This window comes from Lampris incognitus, chromosome 18 (genome assembly GCF_029633865.1).
Source record: "Lampris incognitus isolate fLamInc1 chromosome 18, fLamInc1.hap2, whole genome shotgun sequence".
NCBI lineage: Eukaryota > Metazoa > Chordata > Actinopteri > Lampriformes > Lampridae > Lampris > Lampris incognitus.
This window is the reverse complement of record NC_079228.1, coordinates 4324866-4351609: the sequence shown is the minus strand read 5'-3', so window position 1 is coordinate 4351609 and position 26744 is coordinate 4324866. Positions and strand designations below refer to the sequence as shown.

At 49.9% G+C, this 26744-nt stretch overlaps 1 long non-coding RNA gene across 1 annotated transcript; it reads left to right on the top strand.

Annotated features, from left to right (window-relative positions):
• Nucleotides 1–405: 405 nt before the first annotated feature.
• Nucleotides 406–26707, top strand: LOC130129158 (uncharacterized). The gene is made up of 3 exons (XR_008811962.1): nucleotides 406–535; nucleotides 1165–1328; nucleotides 26294–26707. It is a non-coding gene; the product is annotated as an uncharacterized LOC130129158 (long non-coding RNA).
• Nucleotides 26708–26744: the final 37 nt, after the last annotated feature.

Here is a 26744-nt window from a genome sequence, read left to right as displayed (position 1 = left end):
ACCGGATATGACCAGGTATGAGCAGATATGAGGCAGGGGGTCAGAGCTTTAATCAGTCCAATAACAGAATGCGCATCTTCAGCCTTGCTATTGTCTTATGTTTGGCTGGATGTCTTCTTCGGGGCGGTTATAATTTATCAGCAGATTTGAACACAACAACAATAATATAACGTGGAGACATTTCGTCGCCATTAATCTGTGATCGGTGCTATGCGTCACCTGGGCAATTAACACGTCAGCGCTCGCGGCTCATCTGAGTGCGCAGACCGCGCTCCAACCACCTGCCGGAGAGGCAGCACGCGAGCTCTCAGTCTCCCCCGCGGTAACGGGGGAGACAGTACCGGAGAGAAAAGCCAAGAAGAAGAAGAAGCAGAAGAAGCCGAAGCAACGTGCGGCAGGCTGGATGGCTCGTCTCGGCACCGTGTTCTGCCGTCATCTCGTCGGGTAGAGGCGTTTTACTGCGAGACACCATGCTGCACAGCGCAGTCTCAGTACCGCGGGCTTCAGATATACAGGCTAATATGGAATAAGGCAGGTTTCCTATAATATTAATTATTTCTATTTGATTGGATTTCGTTTTGATTTTATTCATTTCATTTCGCGAGTTGTGAAGCATAGGCGGGTTATGAATCCCCATGCTTGCGATACGGGCCTGTCAAAGCTCAGGATTTCCTTGTTGTGGACTTTATTGTAGACCTGGTGGATTTGCCGTTAAAAGAAATTAGACGGAGTCTTTGTGGGCGGATTAGCCGCTGCGAGGAGCAGCGCTGACGGGGTTTCTGCGTCAGTTTACTTCCGCAAACAGATGTCAGAACCCAGGTGCGTCGTTCCTGATATTCCAACACATCGGTTGAGAGAACGCGACGTTCTCCAGTCGCCCTCATCCATCCCACGTTCCGCGTAAAAGTAGACAAGGAGCAAATAGCCTGACACATGTCTGTATGGACACCAGCACTGTAGGCTTCATATAGAGGGCTGCCGCTTACAACGAAGCCCCATAACCACCCGTCTGACGCCTGCTGATGGCGCTCCGGAGTGATGGGGATTGACGGGGGGGAGACTGCCCAGCGGTCCTGCGGGCTGACAGGGTGTAGGATCCCTCTTCTCTCCCCTCTTTCACACTCCTTCCTATCCTTGGTCAGCATCTCTTCTCTTGGCAGGCAGCAGAAACTGGCCATGCTGTGTGGACGTGCGTGGGGATGGCAGCACATTTGATTGAGAATGTACGTCTGTGGAAACTACTGCTGATGAACAAGCCCACAGATGAAGATAATGATTCATGATGACGGCAATAACGGCTATTATGCTCTCCTGAAACCAGGCCGGATGTAAGTCAAGTGTTTTGTACAGCCCAATAATGTTTTATGTTCACACTCTCAACTGTATGTTGAAAATGTATATCACAATGTATTCCATAAACTTAAAACTACTCCCTTCCATCACATGTGCACACCTGCATTTGGCCAATCACCCAAATTCATGCTGCAAATGTCATTTGTCAGGATTGCGGTTGAAATATTGCTGAACCCGCCCTTCTCGTATAGTCGCTTGCAAAATGAAAGGACTGGAAATGTGTGACGTAAGAGACAGATCCACAATATCTGCTGCCAGCAGAATGAAAGATGAACTCCTGTGTTAAAAGTAAGATTTCATCAGAGAGGACATTAAATATTTAAACCTTCCTCTGTGCAACCAGGGAACAGTGGTTCTATACTTACGTATATATCTATATATATATATCTCTCTCTCTCTCTATATATATATATTTAAAGCCAGGAAGAGTAATGACTCTCTGCTAGCACACTGGTTTCCTTTTAAACTTTGTATCTCTGATGAAAACCAAGATAGTACTATCACTTGTCTTTTTTAAGAGCTTATCTTTTATTTTAAATTTTTAGATTTTCTGATTATTTTCTGTTGAAGTCATAGTTAAATACAAAGGTACATTTTGCAGGATTAGTTAACCACAAGATCCCAACTGAGACAAGTGACAGTAAAGAATAGTTATTGTAGACTCGCTAAAATATGGTCCTGTGTAGAATTTATAGAACAAGCATTACGTGTTTCATATATTTCTGTATAAACAATTTCATTACATCAGTAACTTATAGAACAGACATTTGTAAATTCTTGGGACAGCAGTGTACCCGTTATCCAAAGGAGTTGAATCAAGTGCAACTGGACTTGGTATATATCCGTGAAGACGTTTCGCCTCTTGGATGAGAGGCGAAACGTCTTCACGATATATACCAAGTCCAGTTGCACTTGATTCAACTCCTTTGGATAACCATGACCTGGATGAATGAGAACATTCACAGACAGTGTACCCGTTGTTTCCTTACAAAACTGAACCCCTTTTCCCTTTTTCTGCACATCTGCTGACCTGCCCGGAAACTGCCCCTGTGGTGTTTGGTGAAACTGCCCCTGTGGTGTTTGGTGAAACTTCCCCTGTGCGTTTGGTGAAACTGCCCCTGTGCGTTTGGTGAGTACGTTACTCTCACTATGCTGTCACTGTGCTGTGATAGTGGCTGGTGTGGTGTTGTGTGACTCATTAACATCGTCTTCATGGTAAACTGTGCAGAGAGAAAGCCTGCTCTTGCTTTCTACCGAGCTGAAGTAGCCTTTCAAACATGCGCTCTTAATATTCCTGTCAAACTAAGAAATAAGTACCACCATGTCAGTGAGTTAAAAAAAGACAATTTATCTACCTCCCTATTGCTTTGTCATCTCACTTGCTTTAAATCAACTGCTTTATTATTATTTATTTATTTTTACATCATTTCTGTCTTATTGTATAGATGTAAATAAGCTCTTAGCGTACTCTGGTCCTAGTGGACAGAAACATTCAGAGGTCATGTTATCACACCAACTCCATGTTCCTGTTATAACTGATGGGTGTCAACAGACACCCCTGGCCTGCACCGGGGATGTGGGCTGTAACTGTCTGTGACGTGGATGCCAGATTATTCAGGTAGACCTGGTGGAGAACAGATACTCACGTGACAGAGTGGCTGTCATGTGACAGGCTAACCATCAGCCAGTGACCAGTAGAAGATTGCTTTAGTGACATTTAAGACAGTTTCACATTTCATACTGAAGACGACAAATGACTCTATGTAGAGAGATTAAGCAGCTGTGCTCTGTTGCTTTCTCATTTTTGAAAATTTCTCAGAAATTGGGCTTAGGGGAGGTGTGATAATAGCACAGGCAAGAAAGAGGAAGTGGCTGGATGGGGAGAGCTGACCGACTCCCATCTGTGGTGGTGTAACATTCATGTTTTCTTCTGCATATGTGACCTGTCTTTTGACCAAAGTACCTGGAAACATGAACAATTTGGGACCGCACCGCACCAGAGGGGGAGTAATACTAGCAGATTTCTTGCTGTCCCCTGTTCCTTATTTCCATTTCAAGGAGTTGGCAACCCTAGCCTGGAAGTCTTTAGCTCCAGCAGCGACATATTGCCTCAGCTAGCTAGCAATGAAAACGTTGTGTCATATTTGCTCAGATATGCTGATATTTCATCCAGGGCTAATCTCATTCATTTAAATAGAACCAAATAGATTGGTTTTTCCCTCAGTACAACTTATTTAATTCTTATTATTTGCTTTTAGAGTTTATCCCCTTTTCATCCCAATTTTGTCATTTCCAGTTCCGTTTTACTTAGGCTTGGTCATTGGATGAGTCCTATGGTGGCGTGTAGCCAGCTGACTACTTCTTTTCATCTGACAACTACAGGTTTCTTTCTTCTTCTTTTTTTTTGATTTCCCCCCCTTTTTCTCCCCAGTTATATCTGGCCAATTACCCCACTCTTCCAAGCCATCCTGGTCACTGCTCCACCCCCTCTGCTGATCCGGGGAGGGCTGCAGACTACCACATGCCTCCTCCGATATATGTGGAGTTGCCAGCCGTTTCTTTTCACCTGACAGTGAGGAGTTTCACCAGGGGAGCATAGTGCGTGGGAGGATCACGCTATTCCCCCCAGTCTCCCCCCGAACTGGTGCCACAACCGACCAGAGGAAGTGCTAGTGCAGCGACCAGGACACATACCTACATCCGGCTTCCGACCCGCAGACACGGCCAATTGTGACTGTAGGGATGCCCGACCAAGCTGGAGGTAACATGGAGATTCGAACCGCCGAGCCCCGTGGTGGTAGCCAACGGGATAGACCGCTACACTACCAGCTGCAGGTTTCTTTAGGGGAGCATCAACACATGTGTGGAGGCTCATGCTATTTCCTCCAGATCTACCCACAGCTTTACAGGCACCCCACTACCTGTAGTAGTTACTACTGTCATAATGGGAAACAGTACCCCTAACTGACCCCACCCAGGAGCACTGCCACTGTGCTCCCTGTGACACCTGGCCAAGCCAGAGGCAATGCTGGGGTTCAAACTGTGAACCCCAGTGTGGGGGTGCTACGATATTAATTTGCTGCACCACCCAATAGCATTAACGTAGCATTTATGAAGAAGGATGTTGAGTCAGCTGAACCGCAGCTGGCCCGTTGCACACGGACACAACGCATGCAGACACGTTTCTGTACCCACTGTACCTGAAGCCTTAGTTTTGTATGACAGGTCTAATTCATACAAATCACGCAAGTGTATATAATCTGCAAATCTCCTAGATCTGGTGAAAGATATTCTTATTCTGAACAAGAGCACGAAACTTTCATTATTTAGTTAAACATGTATGCTTACACAAACATGTTCCACGCAACCGTGTCATGGAACGTGTGTGAACAAATCCTCGCTACGGGCCACGTTAAAGTTCTGATGAACTCTCGAGTCAAGTCAGTTTTATTTGTATAGCCCGGTATCACAAATTACAAATGTGCCTCAAAGGGCTCCACAGCAGCACAACATCCTGTCCTTGGACCCTCACATCAGATAAGGAACAACTCCCTAAAACCCTTAACAGGGGCAAAACTGGGAGGAAAGCTCAGGGAGGGCACCAGAGGAGGAGCTCTCTCCCAAGGCGCACAACGTGCACAGAAGTAAACACTGAAAGAGGATAACACAGTTACAATGGAATTATAAAATATATGAAGAATATGATGAGGAGGATGCCAAGCAGTGTCCAGACGCCACCGAAAAAGCCCAGGACCTGAGCCACGTGACCACCATCACCATGGAGACAAAGGAAAAAAAAGTCATACATCTTAGTGAGTGAAGTGAAGGATATGACATTAAAACAGGATAACACAATTACATGGGTTTATAAGATATATACAGTGTCCTGCAAAAGCACTCAACCCCCCGATAGCCACAACCAACACCCAGACCACAAAAGACACCCACACATCTGCTGCTGAGTAACATGTAAACCACAAGTAGTTGTAAGTGCAAACAAGGCAACATCTGTGTGAAAAATGAAAAGATGCCGGCCAAGGTGGGTCTTCGCTGGACCTGTTACTTCAGGACCTATATTTGCTGTCTGATCACTGGTAGTAATTCAGAAATTCATAGCGAGCCATTTTGTCCTGTGTGCCTTGTAAGGGACCAGTCACTAGAATGTAAACACGAGTACGTGCTGTTCAGGCACCAGCCACCAGTCTGACTGCGTGCTGCGGGTGGAGAGAGAGTTGGACAGAGGGATGAGGATGAAGCTGCAAATCGAAGGTGTGGTGATGAATGTTATCAGCACATACGCCCACAAGTTGGGTGTGAGATGGAGGAGAAAGAAGAATTCTGGAGTGAGTTGGATGACGTGGTGGAGAGGGTACCCAAGGAGGAGAGAGTGGTGATGGAGCGGACTTCAATGGACATGTTGGTGAAGGGAACAGAGGTGATGAGGAGGTGATGGGAAGGTATGGTGTCAAGGAGAGGAATGTGGAAGGACAGATGGTGGTGGGTTTTGTGAAAAAGATGGAAGTGGCTGTGGTGAATACATATTTCAAGAAGAGGGAGGAACACAGGGTGACGTACAAGAGTGGAGGAAGGTCAAGTCAATTTTATTTGTATAACCCAATATCACAAATTACAGATTTGCTTCAAGTGGCTATACAGCAACACAACATCCTGTCCTTAGACCCTCGCATCGCATAAGGAACAACTCCCTAAAAACCACCAGGTGGACCATATCTTATGCAGGAGGGGTCTTGCTGCTGCTTAGTAATCCAGGTAAGAAAACCACCGGAAGTTGAATCAGTTCATCTGGACACCATGTTTATTAAGAGAAACGTTTCCTCATCATCTAAGTGACCTCTTCACTCACCTGACTGCAGGTACCCCCACCCTTATAAACAATACAGTGACTGCAGGCACCCCCACCCTTATAAACAATACAGTGATTGCAGGTACCCCACCCTTATAAACAATACAGTGATCTCTTCAGTCTCACCTGACTGCAAGTACCCCCACCCTTATAAACAATACAGTGACTGCAGGTACCCCCACCCTTATAAACAATACAGTGTCTGCAGGTGTCCCCACCCTTATAAACAATATAGTGACTGCAGGTACCCCCACCCTTATAAACAATACAGTGTCTGCAGGTACCCCCACCCTGATAAACCATACAGTGACTGCAGGTACCCCCACCCTTATAAACAATACAGTGTCTGCAGGTGTCCCCACCCTTATAAACAATACAGTTTCATAACGACTGAAACCAACCACCAGTTTCATATGCAGACTGCGGTGACCATTCACTAGAGGTACAGTGGTCATGTGTACTGTTCACAGAGGATTTGGGAATAGTTGCAATCACATCGTATGTGTCACCCGAGGAGGGTGCTCTGTTGCACACGACACATTTTTTTTTAAACGGCGACCCTGTTTTTGTTTGATTCACGGAGGAAATAGTCATTCTAATGAAATATTGGAATCTAAAAAAGATGTTTTGTGTGATATGTGCGTTATGTTTTTTGTTTGTTTTTGGTCACCTGTTGTCTTATCGAATCCTCCTCTGGTAGAACTGGATACCGGATCTAAAAATGGCGCCTGTTCATTCCTGTGAGAATTGCCTGCGTGGCGCATACGCCGAAAAAGTTTCTGGCTTCCGGATGACTTCTGGGTACATGGGGCCCACTGAATATGTGCAGTAGTGTTTCTCCCATCATGCCTGTAGGCTACGAGAATGGCTCATACACAGCCGTGTCGTCATGCAGAAAAAAAAATTATGGGCTTTGGAAAAATTTTAAAAAGATTAAAACTCCATTACTTAAAAATATACAATACAAAGAGTAATAATTGACCATGATTATAGCTGCAAGTGTCCTGTCAACAGTTTTACAGGCGTATCTTTTACAATGGTGGTCTATGGTGAAAATGGTTTTTGGGCTGCAGATGATTTTTTTCGCTGCAATACCGCGAGTGACCACTGGGGAAAATGGCTGCAAGGCTGAGCGGCGGCGCCATTTTCAGTTCTACTAAATTGCGAATTACGGAAGTGCTAGGGGGAGCTCAGCTCCCCTTAATAAGCCATGAGCTCCCCTGAAAACGTGATTTGTGAAAATTTGGAGGGTCTCTAAAAATATTGACAATGTATTAATTTGACATGCAATTTCAGTTTCATGTATCGTCACCATCATCGATTATTATGTGTAAAATTGCGAATGTGTCATTCATTCATGCATGACGGCGATTTAACACAAATTCACTTCAGTAAAGATAACTACACATGCTATTCTTGTCATGACCATGAAGGCGTGGCGGCGCTGTGGTGCAAATCAATCTCCACTCATGTTTACACGTTAACTCAAAGATTCGTAGAAAAATATAAACGTTGGAGGCTGAGGCCCACTGATCTGCGCGTGAAGTCCTTAGCATTTCCTTTTTGCAGTTAGCATCAATAGCCATGTCAACAAGAAACAAGGCAGTTTAATGAACGTTGGTTTCACTAAGAAACCGTGTTCTAGTGATGTTAGCATGACTGTTGTCAGAGCTGAATTGTTCAGCGATTCTGGCGTGTATACCCAGTGCTAGACCCAAGTAAATGTTAGCTTTACGGAGGAGTAAATACACAGTGGGGCGTCAGCTCTGTTCTTACCGGGATCAAACGTAGAAAGAGGGACTATCCTGACACATGCGTGTTATATACCCACAGACCACGTGCCAATCTCAGCGCATTTCATTGGCTGTTATCATTGTTCGTCACACATATGTACTCATGACGTTTGCCTGCGTTAATACAAAAATAAAGATTTACTTCTACAATTGAGAGCACACATTTCATATATGTCAAAAATGACCGAGTCACCTGCTGAAAGCCCTGGCACCGCTGTTAGCACACCGCCCGCCGGGGTGCCCACGCAGCAGGTAGAAGCTGAAGAAAAGTCCTCTCTGGCTGAAGACGGTGGAGACGGTGCAAGCTAGGTGTCACATACTAGTGCTAGCTGGCTAACGTTAGCTACAGCCAGCACTTTGTTTACACTGTAAAAGGATATTTTGAGATGACAACTAAATTCACTTACTCGCACATGCATTCGAAGTGGGAGAGTGGTCTGGCCTTCTTGCCCGTGGCCTGAACAGTCCTAAACCTGTTCTGCATTCTCATGCTGGTCTGCTCGGACATGGCTACTAGCGCCTTTACGGAGGATGCTGTGAGGACAGGCTCCGACTGAGCCCGACAGGGCTTCATACAGGTAATGTGACATCTGGAGGTCTCATGGTCCCTGATGGTTTCTACCTTCATTATCTTGTTACCGATGACTAATGAACTGCTGCGGTTTTTGGCCTCCTGGCGACAGACGGAGCAACTCATTATCACGGTCTGTGCGTTATACTCCAGCCAGCCTCTCGCAGCTCCTTTATCGCCATACCTCCACTTCTTACTAAACTTTCTTTTGTTCGGTTTGGTGGTGATGGTGGCTTCTTCCTCCTCTTCAGGGCATGGTTGTCTTTTTGATGGTGGTTTTGCGCCTTCTAAATGTCGCCACGTAACTGGTGTTGCTGGCTAACGTTAGTTAAAAGAATAGAGTAGGCTAGTACCGAGTCTGACGGTGCTGCTGTCGTTGTTCCTCCCGGGTGTGTGTGTAATGCTACCTGCCAGTAGCGCCTAGCAACATTCTAATGCACTCTGATTGGTTAGTTTCTGTTATTGTTATTGCTATGTTATTGCTGTTGCTAAGGAGAGCGAGAGAGCGAGAGAGAGAGAGAGAGAGGGGGGATTAAATGGTTCGATTTCCTTTTTTTTTGTTACCCGCCATGTGGCCGGTAGGCCTCTGAGATTTACTCGCCAATCAGAAAATCTACTCGCATTTGGCGGTTGGCGAGTGTTAATTTCGGACCCTGGGTGCACCGCTTGCAGGGACGCAAAAACCTGCGTCCCCGCGTCTGTCTGAGAAGGTACATGGCACGCACTTGTTTGAGGACTGGATTAACGGGGAAGTAAGCAGCACTGCTCAGAACAAGTTGCGAAAAAAGATATATAAATGTAGCGTGGTTCTCTGCGTTGTGTAGTTTGTTGGTGTGACTGACTACGCTACGACGACCAGGTGGATGATATTGTGGTGATACACAATCGAGGGTTTATTCACCAGGGGCTGCTGCTCCTTTAAGGCAGACATTCAGAGTGATGACGTAGGCACTGCTTAGAGTTTCCGGGGTGGAGCCATGTTAGCAGCAGCTAGCGGTTAGCTGGTTGCCAGGGGAGATTGTGCTGTATCGGTGTCGTTTTGTATGGCGAGTAAACGGAATGGACTCGACTCCATCTCTCCGTCTCCTCATTCCTGCACTCCCACATTGGTGACCCCGCACGTTGACAACGAACATGTCGACCCAAAGCGATGACGACACCGCTCCGGTTCCGAGGGATGCTAACGGTACGGCTCATGTTAGCGCTAGCATCTCAGCAGCGACGGTGAAGTTGCCCGAGTTTTGGCAGCACCGTCCCCGCCCGGCCATGGTTTCAGCACATTGAAGCCCAGTTCGAGCTGGGAGGAATAACGCGGGACGGTACGAGGTATTTCCATGTGGTGGCGGTGTTGGATGCCCGGACCACGGCCCGAGCTATGGGTCTACTGGAAGCCCCCCGGCTGTGGGGAAACACGGCGCATCAAGGCTTCCTTTTGCAGCTCTTCCAGCTGTCGGAGGTGGAGAAGGCGGATCGCCTGTTGTCACTCAACGGACTCGGCGATAGCAAACCTTCCGAGCTGCTGGAGAAGATGTTGGCCGTTTTGGGATCGGCGGACCCCTCCTTCATTTTCACCCATATTTTTCTGCGGCAGCTACCAGCGCGCACAGCGCTAGCCAGCTCCCCCCTCTCCTCCATCAAAGACTACCGCGCTCTGGGTGCGGAAGCGGACAGGATTTCCCTCGCCAACCGGCAGCAGTTCGTTCATGCGATGCTCCCCACCCGGACCTCGCGCCCGCCTCTGGAGGACGCAGCGGGCACCGTGGCTGCGGTGGCTGCCCGCCGCCAGCGTGACAGCAGCGGGTTGTTTTATTACCACAACAGGTTTGGTGCCAGGGCCAAGCAGTGTCGCCCGCCATGCAGCTTCAGCGTCCAGGGAAACGCCAGGGGGCGCTCAATAGCAGCTATGAGCGCCGGCGAGAACAGCAGGCTGTTGTTTATCAAGGGCGCCTCATCTGGCCGGCGGCTGCTGGTCGATTCGGGCGCTCAGCGTAGCGTCCTGCCTGCATCGGCCGCGGACACCATGGCCGGTGGACAAAGCCCCCCGATGGATGCCGCGAACGGCACGCCCATACGTACCTACGGCACCAGGTATGTGGAGGTGTGTTTCGGCAGCTCCCGGTTCCCGACATCGTAGTGCTCCTCGGCGGGGAGGAACCGGCGAGAGAAGAAGGCGCATGGATGGACCTTCTGGTCAGACGCTGACCGCTGGGAGAGGACAGCCCCCAACCCGGTGTCCGAAGCGTCCACCTCCACGATGAACTGCCTCTTGGGGTCGGGGTGGAGCAGGACCGGGGCGCTGGTGAACCTCTCCTTGAGGGACTGGAACGCAGAGCGTTCGGGTCACGCAGAGTGACCCGAAGTGACTGGTCGTTGCGGCCGGCCTGAACTCCACCGACTAGTCTGTGACACTGCCACTGCCCTGCTGGATACTGCTCAGCCGAGCACCAGGGTCCTGGCCACCATCTGGACTGATCATAAGAACTTGACGTTCATCCGAGCAACCAAGCGCCTCGATGGTCGGCAGGCACGGTGGGCCAGCTTCCTCAGTCGGTTTGACTTCGCGCTGACTTATCGCCCCGGGTCCCGCAACACGAAGGCAGACTCCCTGTCCCGACAATGCCCGAGGAGGGAGCCAGCTACAGAGGAGCCGACTCCCATCCTTCCTGAGGCCAGGGTGGTTGGCATGGTTACTTGGGGCATGGAGACCGTGGTCAGGCAGGCGTTGTGCTCCCATCCCGCCCCGAGCCACGTGCCTCCACGCCGCCTGTTCGTCCCGGACTCAGTCCGGTCCCGGGTTCTTCAGTGGGGCCATGCCAGTCAGTTTGCTTGCCACCCGGGTGTCCACCGCACCTTCACCTTCCTGGCTCGGCGTTTCTGGTGGCCCACCATGAGGAACGACGTCAGGGACTTCGTAAAGGCCTGCTCCGTCTCTGCTCGCAGCAAGGCCTCTCACCAGGCACCCGCGGGTCTGCTGCAGCCCCCCCAACTCCAAGCCGGCCCTGGTCCCATGTGGCATTGGATTTTGTCTCCGGACTGCCTCCCTCCCAGGGTAACACTGTGATCCTGACAGTGGTGGACCGCTTCCGTAAGGGAGTGCACCTGGTGGCCCTCCCCAAACTCCCATCGGCTTCTGAGACGGCGGACCTCCTGACGAGCCACGTGTTCCTTCTCCACGGCCTTCCCCTGGACGTCGTCTCGGACCGAGGGCCCCAGTTCGTCTCCCAGGTATGGCGGGCTTTTTGTAAGGGGTTGGGTTTCCTCTGTCAGTCTCTCCTCTGGATATCACCCACAGACTAACGGGCAGACGGAGAGGATGAACCAGAGCGTGGAGTCTGCCCTCCGGTGCGTGGCCGCCATGAAGCCCAGCTCCTGGAGCCGGTTCCTCCCCTGGGTCGAGTATGCCATCAACTCCCTGGTCTGCTCTGCCACTGGCTTCTCACCTTTTGAGGTGTCCTTGGGCTACCCGCCGCCTCTCTTTGCTGCGCAGGAGTCGGAAGTGGCAGTTCCCTCCGTGCAGGCCCATCTGAACCAGTGTCGTCGCGTCTGGGAGGTGACCAGAGCAGCTCTGCTTCGGGCAGCTGAGCACACCAGTCGGGGAGCCAACCGACACCGGTCCCCAGCGCCTACGTACAAACCAGGCCAAAGGGTGTGGCTGTCCTCGAAGTACCTCCCGCTTCAGTCCATCGCGAAGAAGCTGAACCCCCGGTTTGTCGGGCCCTTTGAGATCAGGAAGGTGCTCAGCCCTGCAGAGGTGAGTCTGAAGCTTCCGGCTTCCTTGAAGATCCATCCCGTTTTTCATGTGTCTCGGGTTAAGCCTGTCTCCCACTGTCCTCTGATGCCTCCGGCCCCAGCTCCGTCTCCCCCTGAGATCGTGGATGGGCACCCCCAGTGGAAGGTCCGCCGGCTGCTGGACGTCCGGCGCCGAGGACGGGGGTTCCAGTATTTGGTGGACTGGGAAGGCTACGGTCCGGAGGAACATAGCTGGGTCTCCTGCCAGCTCATCCTGGACCCTGGGCTGCTCACTGAGTTTCATCATTCCCATCCCGACAAGCCGGGTAAGTCGCCTGGTGGTTCCCGTGGAGGGGGGTACTGTTACGGCTCGCCCACCCTGCGCCGTGGCCCGCCCACCCTGCGCCGGCAGCCAATCAGCTCGTCAGGGCTTGGCTTAAGTTTCCTGGTCTCCCAGCGCCCGTTGTCAGTTCGTGCCGTAACCTCCTCGCAGTAGTGGTTACTCTTCGCCGTGGCCCGCCCACCCTGCGCCGGCAGCCAATCAGCTCGTCAGGGCTGGGCTTAAGTTTCCTGGTCTCCCAGCGCCCATTGTCAGTTCGTGCCGTAACCTCCTCGCAGTAGTGGTTACTCTTCCCTTACGGTGCTTCTCTCTCCGAGCTTACCTCAGCCCTTGGCTTATGGTTTTCTTTGCAAAGTTTCCCCGTGGAAGTGTCCTGCCGTATTCCCAGTTTGGACTACCCGCGAGTTTTTTCCCTTGGACTTCCCGTTTTCTTGTCGCTCATTGCCCTCCTGTGTTTGACCGTTGTACGAGCAAGTAATAAAGTACGCCAGTTTCAGCTAACTCCATCTCTGTCTGGTGCTTGGGGTCTTCCACAAACCCTAACAGGGACTTCGTTATGGCCGCGGTGTCAGTTCCCCTCCTGGGCGCGGACTTCCTATGCGCCTTCAGGCTGCTGCTGGATGTTACGAACTGTCGCTTGATCGATGCTGTCTCTTTCGCTACATACCCGTGCACACTGGGAGGTGCAGGGACACTCGGCCTGTCAAACATGCTTGCTGCCGGAGATACGTATCAACGACTGCTTGCAGAGTTCCCTGACCTCACCACACCTACGTTCTCGTCAGCGGTGGCCAAGCACTGCGTGGAGCACCATATTGCCACCGACGGTCCCCCGGTCTACGCATGTGCTCGGCGCCTCGACTCTGCTAAGCTCGCGATCGCCAGGGAGGAGTTTGCCACCATGGAACGCCTCGGCATTGTGCGCCGCTCGGACAGCCCGTGGGCCTCCCCCTTGCACATGGTTAAGGCTGACGGCGGTCGGCGTCCCTGCGGCGATTTTCGTCGCCTGAACACGCCACAACCCCTGACCGGTACCCCGTCCCGCACATACAGGACTTCTCCGCCCACCTGGCGGGGGGCACCATCTTTTCCAAAGTAGATTTGGTGCGGGGCTACCACCAGGTACCGGTCCACCCTCGCGACATGCCACAGACAGCTGTCATCACGCCATTTGGACTTTTTGAGTTCCTGCGGATGCCCTTTGGTCTCAAGGGGGCAGCGCAGACGTTCCAGCGGCTGATGGACTCTGTGCTATGGGATATGCCGTTCTTGTTTGTTTACTTGGATGACGTTCTCGTGGCCAGCGCATCCACAGAGGAGCACTTGACGCAGCTCCAGCAGTTGTTCGAGTGGCTCAGTGCGCATGGACTCATAGTCAACCCAGCCAAGTGCCAGTTTGGCCTGTGGTTCATCAACTTCCTCGGCTACCGCATCTCCCGGCAAGGAGCCGTTCCGCTTCCTGCCAGAGTGGACGCCGTCGCCAGTTTTCCACGCCCCCGCACTGTGAATTCCCTGCAGGAGTTCTTGGGCATGGTGAACTTTTATAATAGGTTTATTCCCCATGCAGCTCACCACATGCAGCCCTTGTACGAGGCCCTGCGGGGCAAGGACCCCAAGGGCGAGGTACACTGGTCCCCGGGGATGGACGAAGCTTTCGACGACGCCAAGGCTGCGCTGGCCAATGCCGCTTTGCTGGCGCACCCGTCCCCCACTGCCCCGATTGCCCTCACGACCGACGCCTCTGACTATGCGGTCGGGGCGGTGTGCGAGCAGTAGGTGGGCGGCGCCTGTCAGCCCCTTGCCTTCTTTAGCAAACAGCTTAAGGACAACGAGTGGAAGTACAGCACCTTCGACCGGAAGCTCCTGGGTTTCTTCCTCGCCTCCCGACACTTCAGGTTCCTGTTGGAAGGCCGCCGTTTCACTGCTTCGTCGACCACAAGCTGTTGACTTTTGCCATGGCCAAGACCTCCGAGCCGTGGTCCGGGCGCCAACAGCGTCAGCTCTCTGCCAACTCGGAGTTTACTACGGACATCCGGCACGTGGCTGGCAAGGACAACTCGGTCGCTGACTGCCTCTCCCGGGCAGGGTCCGTTCACTTGGGACTTGATTAGGCTGCCATGGCTGCAGACCAAGCCGCTGACGCGGACATCCAGGCCTATCAGACGGCCGCTACGGGGCTGCGGTTGGAGGATGTGGTGTTTGACAGCGCCAACGCCACGCTCCTCTGCGACGTTTCCACGGACCAGCCCCGCCTCATGGTGCCCACCGTCTGGCGAAGCCGTGTTTTTGACATTATCCATGGCCTTTCCCACCCGGATGTGAAGGCGTCCACTAAGCTGGTGGGGGCCAAGTTCGTCTGGGCTGACTCCTGCGTGGCATGCCAGCGTTCGAAAGCACACCGTCATACCAAAGCCCCCTTGGTGCCATTCCTGGTGCCTGAGAGGCGTTTTGACCATGTGAATGTGGACCTGGTAGGCCCCCTGCTCCCCTCCCACGGGTTCACTCACCTTCTCACCATGGTGGACAGGACCACCAGGTGGCCGGAAGCTGTTCCCCCGTCATCGACCACGTCTACTGAGGTGGCCCGGGTGTTCATCGGGTCCTGGGTGGCCCGTTTTGGCACGCCGGCTGACCGGGGTGAGCGATGTTTGCAGCAGCCTAGCGGTTAGCTGGTTGCCAGGAGAGATTGTGCTGTATCGGTGTCGTTTTGTGTGGCGAGTAAACGGAATTGACTTGACCCGATCTCTCCATCTCCTCATTCCTGCACTCCCACAGTATCGTATTTATTGCTATCAGAAGCCTGTATGAAAACAGTACACAGCAGTATACAGGTCTCCTTCTGCATACAGTGCCCACCGCCGTCTCCTTCAAAGTCCAGAGCGAAAGGGCGACAAAACTGCACACAGTGCGACACTTGATTTTTTTTTTTTCATTACAGGTTCTTTTTCTATTAAAATAAATTCTACAAAACCCATATAAAATGGCGTACAAAATATCTTGCAATTCTCCTTTAAAATAAAGAAATAAAATAAAATCAAAATAACAACCCCCCCCATACCTGTATGAAAACAGTACACAGCAGTGAATATACAGGTCTCCTTCCGCATACAGTGCCCACAGCCTGCAATTGATTCACCAACAACGGTATTTTCAGTACATGAGTGGGCAACAGCACCCTCTAGTGGACATTCTAACAGTGCACTCCCACACTAGAACGGTATGTGCAGAATTACCATCACATTTTCTACACTTTAAATCCACGTAAATGAACAGAATAGTTGAGAATTGCAACACAAATCACAAACTAGTTAACGGTTATTACCACTACCGTCGATGCTACGCGAGAAACAGTATTTACAGGGTAATTTACCAAAACTCTAACAGCACACAGACTACATTCCAGTTTCTTTCAAAGTCCAGAGTGAAAGGGAACGTAACAGGTGCGAACAAGGAGCTTGTTCCACAACGTTAGAGTCCATTATATTATAGCTTCTTCCTAACGCCAAATATCGGCTTTGAAATGTTATAACCGGATTCTATCATCTTTATAATGACTTCCGAAATGTACTTTGACTATTAGATACGACCTAGTGCGTTGTAAGAAGTTAATATGAAACCAGAAAGTCACCCACATACACAAAACCAGTTGGTATCGTCCTTTGCGCTAGAACTTCCGCTCTGTCACCTTTCACAATAAGAGACCAGTCATTCTTATAATGCATATCAAAATAAAGACTCAGTCCACAATCTAGCCTAACAACATCACTCTGCTATATAAACACAGGGACAGCATTGCACACAAGAGGGCCACTGAAGTGGCATTGACTAAGCAAAAGGCGATTCTGCCAAATAAAGTCATTGAGGTGAATTCCAAGTTAATGGAGGAGACCGCAGCATCATTCAGGTCCGCCTATATGGTGGCTAAGGAAAGGCTGTCTTACAGAAAGCTCACCCCTTTAATGAAGCTTCAGGAGCTTCATGGCGCAAAGGTGGGAGCTGCGCATAAATTAGATCACTCCTGCGCTGAGATTATAGGTCATATTGCACAGCAAATGCGGAAGAAGTTTGTTTCGAATATTCGAGAGCTTAATTCAAAAATCGGCATCACCAATGATGAAAGCACAGTACACGGTTGTGTCTATCTCATCTCACCTCAGATGTGATGTGACTGGCAAAGGAGATTTGGAGAATGTTTTATTAGGCATTATTATAGAGCTCACACAGGGCACAGATGCAGAATACATTTACAACACAGTATGAGACGGTGCTTTCGCACAGCGGGATTACATGATGAGTTTTTGGGGAAACGCCTCATCAGCATCGCCACAGATGGGGCTTCAGTTCTCACAGGCAAAACCACTGGAGTCATTGCAAGGCTTAAGCGTGACTTTCCAAACATCCAGTCCATACATTGCCTGGCCCACTGCCTTGTCCATGATTCTCTGAAAGTGGTTGCTGGATGTAATCATTTCGAGTTTTTCATTGCCAAGCTGTATTCTTTGTACCACCAGTCTGCAAAGAATGTGAGATTGCTTGAGGAAGCAGCTGCAAATCTAAATATGCAAATTTTGAGACTTGGACAGATAGTCACCATCAGATGGATGGCAAGTAGTTTCAATACTGTAAAGGCAGCCTGGAATAACTACCCTGCTTTAGCGCGCCACTTCAAAACTGCAAGCAAGGATGCATCTTGCAATGACACCGAGAGGAAGAAATTCCTGGCGCTATACAAACACCTCACAAACTCTGGGTTGTTACTTGATCCGGCTTGCATGAAAGACATACTCGTGAGCTACAGGGCCTGTCACTGAAATGTCAACCAAGAGACATCACTCTAATGGATGCCAGTTGCCACATTCTGCAGTCTACTGATATACTGAAAGCAATGAAAGCGAGTGGAGGTAAATCCACACAGAAGGCCGAACAGCGCACGTCACAGGGGCTGTTTAAAGATGTTCAACTAGTTGAGGGCACGGGTAAGATTAACCAAAATCAGTTTTATCATTCTGTGATCGACAATCTCACAAGGCGAATGCCAGAATCAGACCTCCTGCTGAAACCCCTGGATAAGAACTTTTAGCCACAGGATCGGAATGCTTTGATTCTGTATGGAGAAAACGAAGTACGGGCACTTGCTAAAATGCTTGGAGAACCAGCCAGAGAGGCGGTCGAGGAGTTCCGCGACTGGAGGTTACAGGACAGAGCACCAGGTGAAATGCTGGAAAAGCTTTGTGCAGCGAGTAGAACATACGTTCCCACTTCAGCTGAGTGTGAGAGGGGATTTTCTGCCATCAATGACATTGACAGCAAGACCCGCAATAGGTTGCCTGAAAACAGCCTCTCATCGCTCCTTTTTCTGGATATATCACATCTTGGATTAAGGCAGGTCATCGCCCGTTCACATCATGGATTTCTGGATGAACAGCAAAGGCAGCTGACCCCAGGCTTCTGTGGTCGATTCTGTATTAAGGTAAGGCATGTTATTCCCAATGTGTTGTGGCTGGGTTGTTATGGGTCTACATGACCCTCGATGTCTTAATTGAAAGGAGGAATTATGGTGTTCTTCTGTAGCCTGTGACTGGTAACATTAACTGTTGTTGATTCACTCGATTGTAGGCAGCCTGATGTACTTTGTTTATAGCCTATTTTATATGGAGGGAGTATAAGAGTATATATTTATATAGCCTTTATGATGTGCTGGCATAAAGCAAGTAGGCCACTTGCCGCTACTGTATCTTTGTAAGTAAGTCCTCTGTTTGAGGCACGTGCAAGCGCCCCCCCGTGAAAAAAATACAAAAAGTGGGCTCCCCCGAAGGCCACGGTATAGTTCGAACACTGACTATAATAAATCCATGGCTGAGTGCCAGTATAAGGTGAGGGCAGCACACTAGTGACAACCCTCAGTGACACATTGGATGGCAGCATCTGTAGCGTATCAAGATACACACGAAAGCAAATGTTTTTTTCTGCAGTAATATGTATTTTATGTTTCACCTCTGACCCTCGATGTCTATGGGTTGTGTATGTTGTATAAATGTACGTGCGCCACTCTGGTGTGCGCCCTTGGAAGAAGACAGAGCAAGAGGGTCACTCATGTGTTTTCGTGCCTGCTTAACACAGTCGTTTTGTAATGTTACTGCAGTCTAGCAAATAAAAGAGGGAGACCAAGGTACACCTTGGTCGTTGTATAATTCAGTTATCCTGTAGATACATGACAGCATTCATGTCCAGAGCACAGAAATAGCGTTGCACAACCAATCTCAGCTGACGAGCTGTAGGGTGATCAGGTTTTATATGAAAGGACATAAGGAGACCATCCAGGACCAACCTTGGAATTATGATACAGTCAGCTGAGGAAGCAAGGGGGTATGGCGACGCAATACCAAAAAGCAGTAGTTGGATAATGTGGCTACATTCAGGTAACGTTTAACATCACGTATTTTAGTTAGCTTCTTTGAGGGGGGGGGGTGCCCTGGCGGAGGTGAGCACTTGTTCTTCGGAGGTCAGAGCACTCAGCCTCTATGGCCAGCCATGCTGATCTGTTGGAAAAGGGGAGTTTTTGGGACCCTGAAGAATGCCCTCTGCCATAACCTGGCGTACAACAGACTCCATAGAGGTGCAGACAAAAGTGCAGATCGAGCAGGTGGTATTGTCATAGTCAAGAGCATTGCGACTGGCAAAACCAGAATGCAGTATCGTTGCACCAGCGATGTGCCGAATGGAGACTTGAAACCTACTGGCTGTAGACGGAAATGTAGTTACACTGGAGCTACCTGATAACTCTCCTCTGCATAGCTTTTCAAAGGCTTGTACGCAAGGCTTGCTGTCTGTTAACACACAGGCTTTCTTTGAGGACTGGATTATGTACGGGCTAAAGTGCTTCAGTGCAGCGGCAATAGATAGGGCCTCTACCTCGCATGGTAGCCAAATTGACTGGTTTTTGCAGAGTTTAGCACTAAAGCAGCCTGCAACTTTCACTGAATGTTGACGAGTGAAAAAAGTGTGGCTCCTAGACCAAGTTCCCTGACAATCCAGACAATCCAGAGCTGGTCCTCTGGTTGAGGCAATGTGATTGAGTGGTTTGTGTCCAGGGCTTTCTGTGCATTTTTGAAGGCAAACAGAAGTTCATCTGACCACTTCATCACATCCTTTGACTCACGGCCATCAATGACATCATCTAGTGGGGCCAGGACGGGTACACAGCCCTTAATCACATTAGCAAGCACCTTGTATTCGCCAATGAATAATTGAAGGCCAGCCACATTCTTAGGAGGGGAGCATGCAGCTAATGCCGCAACACGGTGGGGACTGGCCTGGATGGTCCCATGACGTCACAACCAGTCCAGGATGTTTGTTTGTTGAGGGGCAACGACTGTCTTTGTAGCTGATAGGTTGAGTCCACAATGTCGCAGTGCTGACAACACTCCCTTCTAGACACTAAGCAGATCTTCAAGTGTGTTTGCCCCGCAGTACAAATCATTCACGACCTAGGCCACTTTACCCTGTTCCAGGAGTTCACCAAAGGCCCAGCATGTTAGCTCCTCTAGGGCAGTCTCTGAGCCAGGCATGCCCATGGTGCATCGAGTATATACACGAACACCCTTGAAAGGTGTTACCACCCCGCAGTATCTCATTGAGACTTTGGATAATGGTATTTGGTAGAATGCCTTGGTGAGGTCCGTTGCAACAATGTATTTCTGTATTTCCATTGGGCTATCATCCTCAGGGTGGAGTCGACGTTCGGCATGAGAGAAGGCTGGGGTTTACTATACCTGCCCACGTCTGCAAAGGCAGTGACAAGGTGAAAACCCCCATTTGTTTTTTTTTTTAACAAGGAACGATGGGTTAACATATTCCACACACACATCAGCATCCTCAGACCATTTAAAGACACCCATCTGTTCCAGTGTGTCAAACTGGGCCTGGAGCTCCTGCAAGTGGCCTCTTCATTACTGGGGAAATCTGCCCTTGCGTTGTCGTGGTTGAACAGGACCCATATTCACTTTTGCATGGAATGGACAGATGGCGCCATTGTACCCCTTGAAGTGTGGGTCAAACTGCTCGTCAAAGTCTTTGTGCAGTAGCTGAAATTTGTTTCTTATGTCAGATGGCATAATATTGTCTGGGTCTAGCTTAATTTCTCCGGAGAAGGGTGTGGATCTTGGTAGAGTGACACTGGTAAGCGGGGGGGGGGGGGGCGTCTTTGAATTGTCGTAGGTTGCGCGAACATAGCATACATGGTCATTTTTTTCACATACTGAGGTTCATTTGTGAGATTGGGAACACGAATATTCCCTGATACACTAGCTAACAGGATGGAGCAGGCCAGCAGGGGGCAGTGTCTACTCCATGTAGTGTCCCCACGTGTGGTTCCACAGCCAGTTCACCATAGACATCACAGAGCTCAGTAGGAAGCTCAAGCTCTACATATTCACGAGGCCACAATGTGGTTCTAGTGCGGGCTCGTAGGACATGTGCCCGTCGAACAGCATGCCTGTCCATGGGTGCGTGGCAGTAACCATACCGATACATGTCCTCCTGGACACATACCTAGTGTTTCGCTGGTCGAATAGAGACATTGTTCTTCTCCATGAAGGGAATACCAGCCAGGATATCAGAGTCCAGATTTTCAACTGCAAGGCCCTCAAAATAAAGACTGTGCTCATCTCTATTAAACTGTGTGTGTTTCCCCCACCACTCTTAGGAGAGAAAAGCCGTCAGCCTGATGGGCAGATTGTGTGCTGCTGGTAACTCTGATCCCAGGTCTGGTTGCACATGAGGCTCTCATCATGTTGCCTGTGGCACCACTGTCAATGGTGAGCCTCACGGGGTGTGGTCATGGAAAACGTCGAGGTATGGTGACTGCCAGATAAGCACACGCTGCATGAGACTGGGTATGGCCATGATGTCACCCTCACAGTCATCTGGCTCACTCCCCGTGTCATCTGGTGCCTCAGCCAACTGCTTGGCTTTAGCAATAAACACTCTATTCTGAGCTGGCAGAAATGGGCACTTGCTTAAGAAGTGGTTGTTGGGTCTCCGCGCCTCCTTGCACAGTGGACAGGACCTCTTTGTTCTTACTGCGGGGATCTGTTTGGGCCAAGGCAAAACAGACACAGCTGCACGCATGGCTCTCGCATCCTCAGAAGCCCGCCGTTCATCCAGCAAGGAAACAAACGCCTGGGAAAGCTCAGGTTCAATTGAGACCAATGTGCGTGACCGTAACTCTGTCTCATAATGTTGTTTCACCAGCTTTGGTAGGTCAGAGTGTAGGATGTGAAGCCAGGTGAGCACAATGAAATTTTCTACAGTGGGAGTGCCTCATCTTCAGTCACAGGAGCACCTAAATGAGTAATCTTTGTAAAGTAAATTATCCTCCACGAAGGCCATAAACCTCTGAAACAGGTTCTCTGGTTCATTTGCCTCCAGTGTGACTGCTGCAAAGTCTATAAATTCACTTCAATTCAATTTTATTGTCATTAAAACAATGTGCAGGCACATGTTAAAAATGAAATGAGGGCTGTGGCTTCACCAAACAGTGCAAGACAGACACAGACAAGCACAGCAAACACAGTATAAGATATACACACATGAAGAACAAAAGCTAAAAATAAGTTAAAAGAGAGCTGGAGTACAAAATATTTAAAAATATCTACAGACATTCATTCAATGGGTAGCCAGGTTCAGGTGGGCAACAGCTTGTGGAAAGAGGCTGTTTTTGAGCCTGGTAGTGCAGGCTCTGAGGCTCCTGTAGCGCCTCCCAGAGCGCAGGGGGGAGGACAGTCCATGGTTGGAGTGGGAGGGCTCTCTGCTGATGCTCAGACCCCTTCGAAGGCAGCGTTTGTGATAAATGTCTTTTATGGCTGGGAGCTGGGTACCGGTGATATGCTGGGCCGCCTTGACGACCCGCTGCAGAGCTTTCTAGTCTACTGAGGTGCAATTGCCGTGCCACACTGAGATGCAGATGGTCAGGATGCTCTATGGTGCAGTGGTGGAAGTTGGTGAGAATTTTGGGGGGTAGACGGGCGCTCCTCAGCCTCCTCAGGAAATGCAGGCGTTGTTGGGCCTTTTTCACAAGGGCCTGGGTGTTTAATGTCCACGAAAGGTCCTCGCTGATGTGGACTCCAAGGAATTTAAAGCTGGAAACACGCTCCACTTCCACCCCATTGATGTGTATGGGGGAGTGGCTGCAGCTTCTAGACCTCCTGAAGTCCACAATCAGCTCCTTCGTCTTCTGCACATTAAGGACAAGATTGTTGGTAGTACACCATGATGTGAGGTGCTGAATCTCGTCCCTGTAGGCCGTCTTGTCATTGTTGGTGATAAGGCCAATGACTGTGGTGTCATCTGCAAACTTAACTATAACATTTGAGCGGTGAGTTGGCAGGCAGTCGTGGGTGAAGAGGGAGAAAAGGAGGGGGCTCAGAACACAGCCTTGAGGGGCACCTGTGCTGAGGGTCAGGGTGGAGGAGGAGTGGTCACCTAACCTAACAGACTGAGGTCTGTTGGTCAGGAAGTCCAGGATCCAGTTACAGAGGGAGGGGTTGAGGCCAAGGGAGAGGAGTTTGGTGGTTAGTTTGGCAGGGATGATAGTGTTGAAGGCAGCGCTGTAATCTATAAACAGCATCCGGATGTATGTGTTGTTAAGTTCAAGGTGGGTCAGAGCAATGTGTAGGGCAGTGGCAATGGCATCCTCAGTAGACCTCTTGGGAGGGTAGGCGAACTGATGTGGGTCGAATGTGGGGGGGATAATGTTTTTGATGTGAGCCAGAACCAGTCTTTCAAAGCACTTCATGGCAATGGGGGTGAGTGCTATGGGTCGGTAGTCATTCAGACATGTGGATGTTGGTTTCTTGGAGACAGGAATGATAGAGGTGGTCTTAAAGCATGCCGGGACTTTAGATTGGGACAGTTAAATACAGGTGTAAAGACCTCGGCCAGCTGGTCGGCACATTCCCGGAGGACCCGACCCGGTATGCCGTCTGGTCCGGCAGCCTTCTGTGTGTTCACTCTGCGCAGTGATTCCCTGACCTCTGCGACTGATAGAGTGAGCACCTGGTTTCCTGGGTGGCTGGGGATTTTTGTGGCTGGGTCAGTATTGTCCTTGTCCAAGCGGGAATAGAAATAATTTAGCTTGTCTGGCAGGGAGGCATCATGGACAGCGGGACCGCAATTAGAGCTTTTGTAGTCTGTGATAGACTGAATGCCTTGCCACATTCGCCGAGGATCAGAGTTATTGTGAAAGTGGTCCTCTATTCGTAGGGAATATTTATGTTTGGCTGTTCTGATGCCCTTTTGAGGTTGGATCTGGCTGTGCTGTAGGCCTCAAAGTTACATGACTTGAATGCTGCATCCCGGACTTTCAGCAGCTGCCGGACCTCACTGGTCATCCAGGGTTTCTGGTTTGGAAAGGTGCGGACTGATTTTTTTGTTGCGACACTCGGTGCAAAAGTTAATGTAGTCTAGTATGGCAGATGTCTGTTCATTAATGTCTATAGGGGAGCCATGGGTAGCTGAATGTGCAAAACCACTCCAGTCTGTGTTGTCAAAACAGTCCTGGAGTTCAGAGACTGCTCCTTCTGGCCGGACAGTGATTGTCTTTACTGCTGGCTTGACCCGTTTTATTAGGGGTTTGTAGGCTGGGACCAGGAACAGGCAGAGGTGGTCAGAATGCCCCAGATGAGGGCAGGGAGTAGCTTTGTATGAGTCCTTGATGTTTGTATAGAGATGGTCCAGGGTGTTTTGTCCCCTAGTGGGGCAGGAGACATGCTGATGGAATTTGGGCAATACAGCCCTGAGGTTAGCCTGATTAAAGTCACCACCTATGATAAAGGCATTGTCCGGGTGTTTGGTCTGTTGTCTGCTGATGGCACATTGTAGCTGCTTAAGTGCTTCCTTAGCATTAGCATGTGGGGGGATGTATACAGCGGCGATGGTAATGGCCGTTAGCTCCCTGGGCAGGTAGAAAGGCCTACACTGAATCATAAGGAGCTCCAGATCAGCAGAGCAATACCTTTCAACCATCTTCATATTGTTGCACCAAGAGTTACTGACATAAATACTCAAACCTCCTCCGCGGGTCTTGCCGGAGTCCACTGTCCTGTCGGCACGGAAGGCTGTGCGGCCCGCTAGCTCGACTGCCGAGTCGCCATGTTGCTGATGAGCCAAGTCTCCGTAAACATCAGCAGACAGCAGTTCTGCAGCCTTTTCTGAGAGGACAGCCTGAGTCTTATCGCGTCCATTTTGTTAGCTAACGACCGGACATTAGCCATGAAGACGCTGGGGAGGGGAGCTTTGAAGGGAGCGCTACTTAGCTTAGCATGTAGCCTGCCTCGTTTCCTCCTCTTCTGTTCACGTTGCCGCCAGGGGGCAGCGTTTCCACTGCGAGACCGGTGAGCGGATCATATGGATGGGGGAGTTGTCCGTGATGGTGGAGGGAAGTGAGTTATCCGTTCTGAGGTTTAACACTTCCTGACAGTTGTAGAAGAGCGCAGGACCTACATTTGTAAATAAACTTAAAACTAACGTATAAATAACAAAGAAAACACAACACTGAACAGGGAGCCGCTGCAGCCGCTGTGTCCAGCGCGCCACCATCTTGGAAATCCAAAGTGAACATCCTTAGATTGGAATCCATATTGCGTCCGAATAGTCTGCCAAATGTAAGCTACAGACGTGGAATTTCTGACGATTGTGTTGCATAAGACGACTGGGCAATAATTGGCTATTTGCCCCAGCATTAACTCCAGCATATTAACTTTTTGCTGTCTGGCACGTCTCAGAGCAACTGGGGCTTCATCACCATCATCTGTAAAACCTCTGAACGCAGATGCTGTAGACTTTTTCTCCCAGTGCACGCCCTCTAGAAGAAAAGGGCCAAACTCATTATCTAGTGACAGTGTGTAGAAAAGATTCTGACGCCAGTTTTCAAAAGACTTCACGGTCTCTGTTTTCATTAGGCACCACTGCTTCGGTGCTCTGTGCATGTTAGCCATGTTAGCAATAGCTTCCCAGTTCGTGTTTAGCAGTAGAGATAATCTACAGTGTGACTCACAAGAGTATGAATGCGCCGGACTCCCGCACTGATAATTTTCAACATCAAGAGCGTAAGTTCGTTAAATGCTGCCACCACGCCAGTATAAGGTAACGACACTCACAAAGCCAAAGACACGATCCGGTAAGTGCATAGATGATTTTACTGAATGACGTCAAGGTAACGAGAGAGAGGTACGCAACCCAAGTAACCCAGAAGTACACAATACATTCCTGGCAGAGACTCGAAATCCCTGTGTTGTGGTTCAGCCCCCTGCTCGGCCCTCTGCCTCCACCGTGAGATCACGAAGCACATCTCCATCATCTGTCTCTGAAAGACCAGGCACGTCTGCGCGCGCTCATAGAGCGTCACATAGACACAATCAACAACAACGCACCTGTCTACAATCTACAACCACCACACCTGTGAGTGATCAGCTCATCACCAATCTACAAGACCCCAGCCAACCCAATGTGTCGTCGCCAGAACGTTGTCTAGCCTACCTAGTTTACTCGTTCCTTCTAGTCAAATTGTCAACCCACGTTTTCCTTCGTGTCTTCTGGTGCCTTGTTTAATCCTGTTTTCCCTGTCTCCTCAAGAACTCCCCCAGCTCTGCCCACTGCCACGGACCCTAACCTCTCACTTGGAACGCCCGGCTTTTGGATTTGGACCTCTCAAGGACCCGCTCTCCACGGATTACGGACCCTGGAAAACCACGCTCGGACTTCTTTTGGATCACAGACCATGGACACCTTTGCCTGCACGCACATTTTATACAGTGGATACGACATTTACATACCGCACCACACGTAGAGTAAATGCTTACACATAGCCTAGACACACAACCCGCTGGTCGTCACACATAGTTAGACACACATCCCACAAACGAAGATTAACAACGCACCACACACTATACACTTTATTCTCGTGTTTTTCCTTGTTTCATTTTGTTAATAAATCCGCCCTCCCGGCGGCTAAATATTCCGCTGCCTCTGAACTGCCTCTTTAGGTTCCGCTCCGGCCGTTGCCATGACACCCTGCCCTGATCACTATGCAGACGC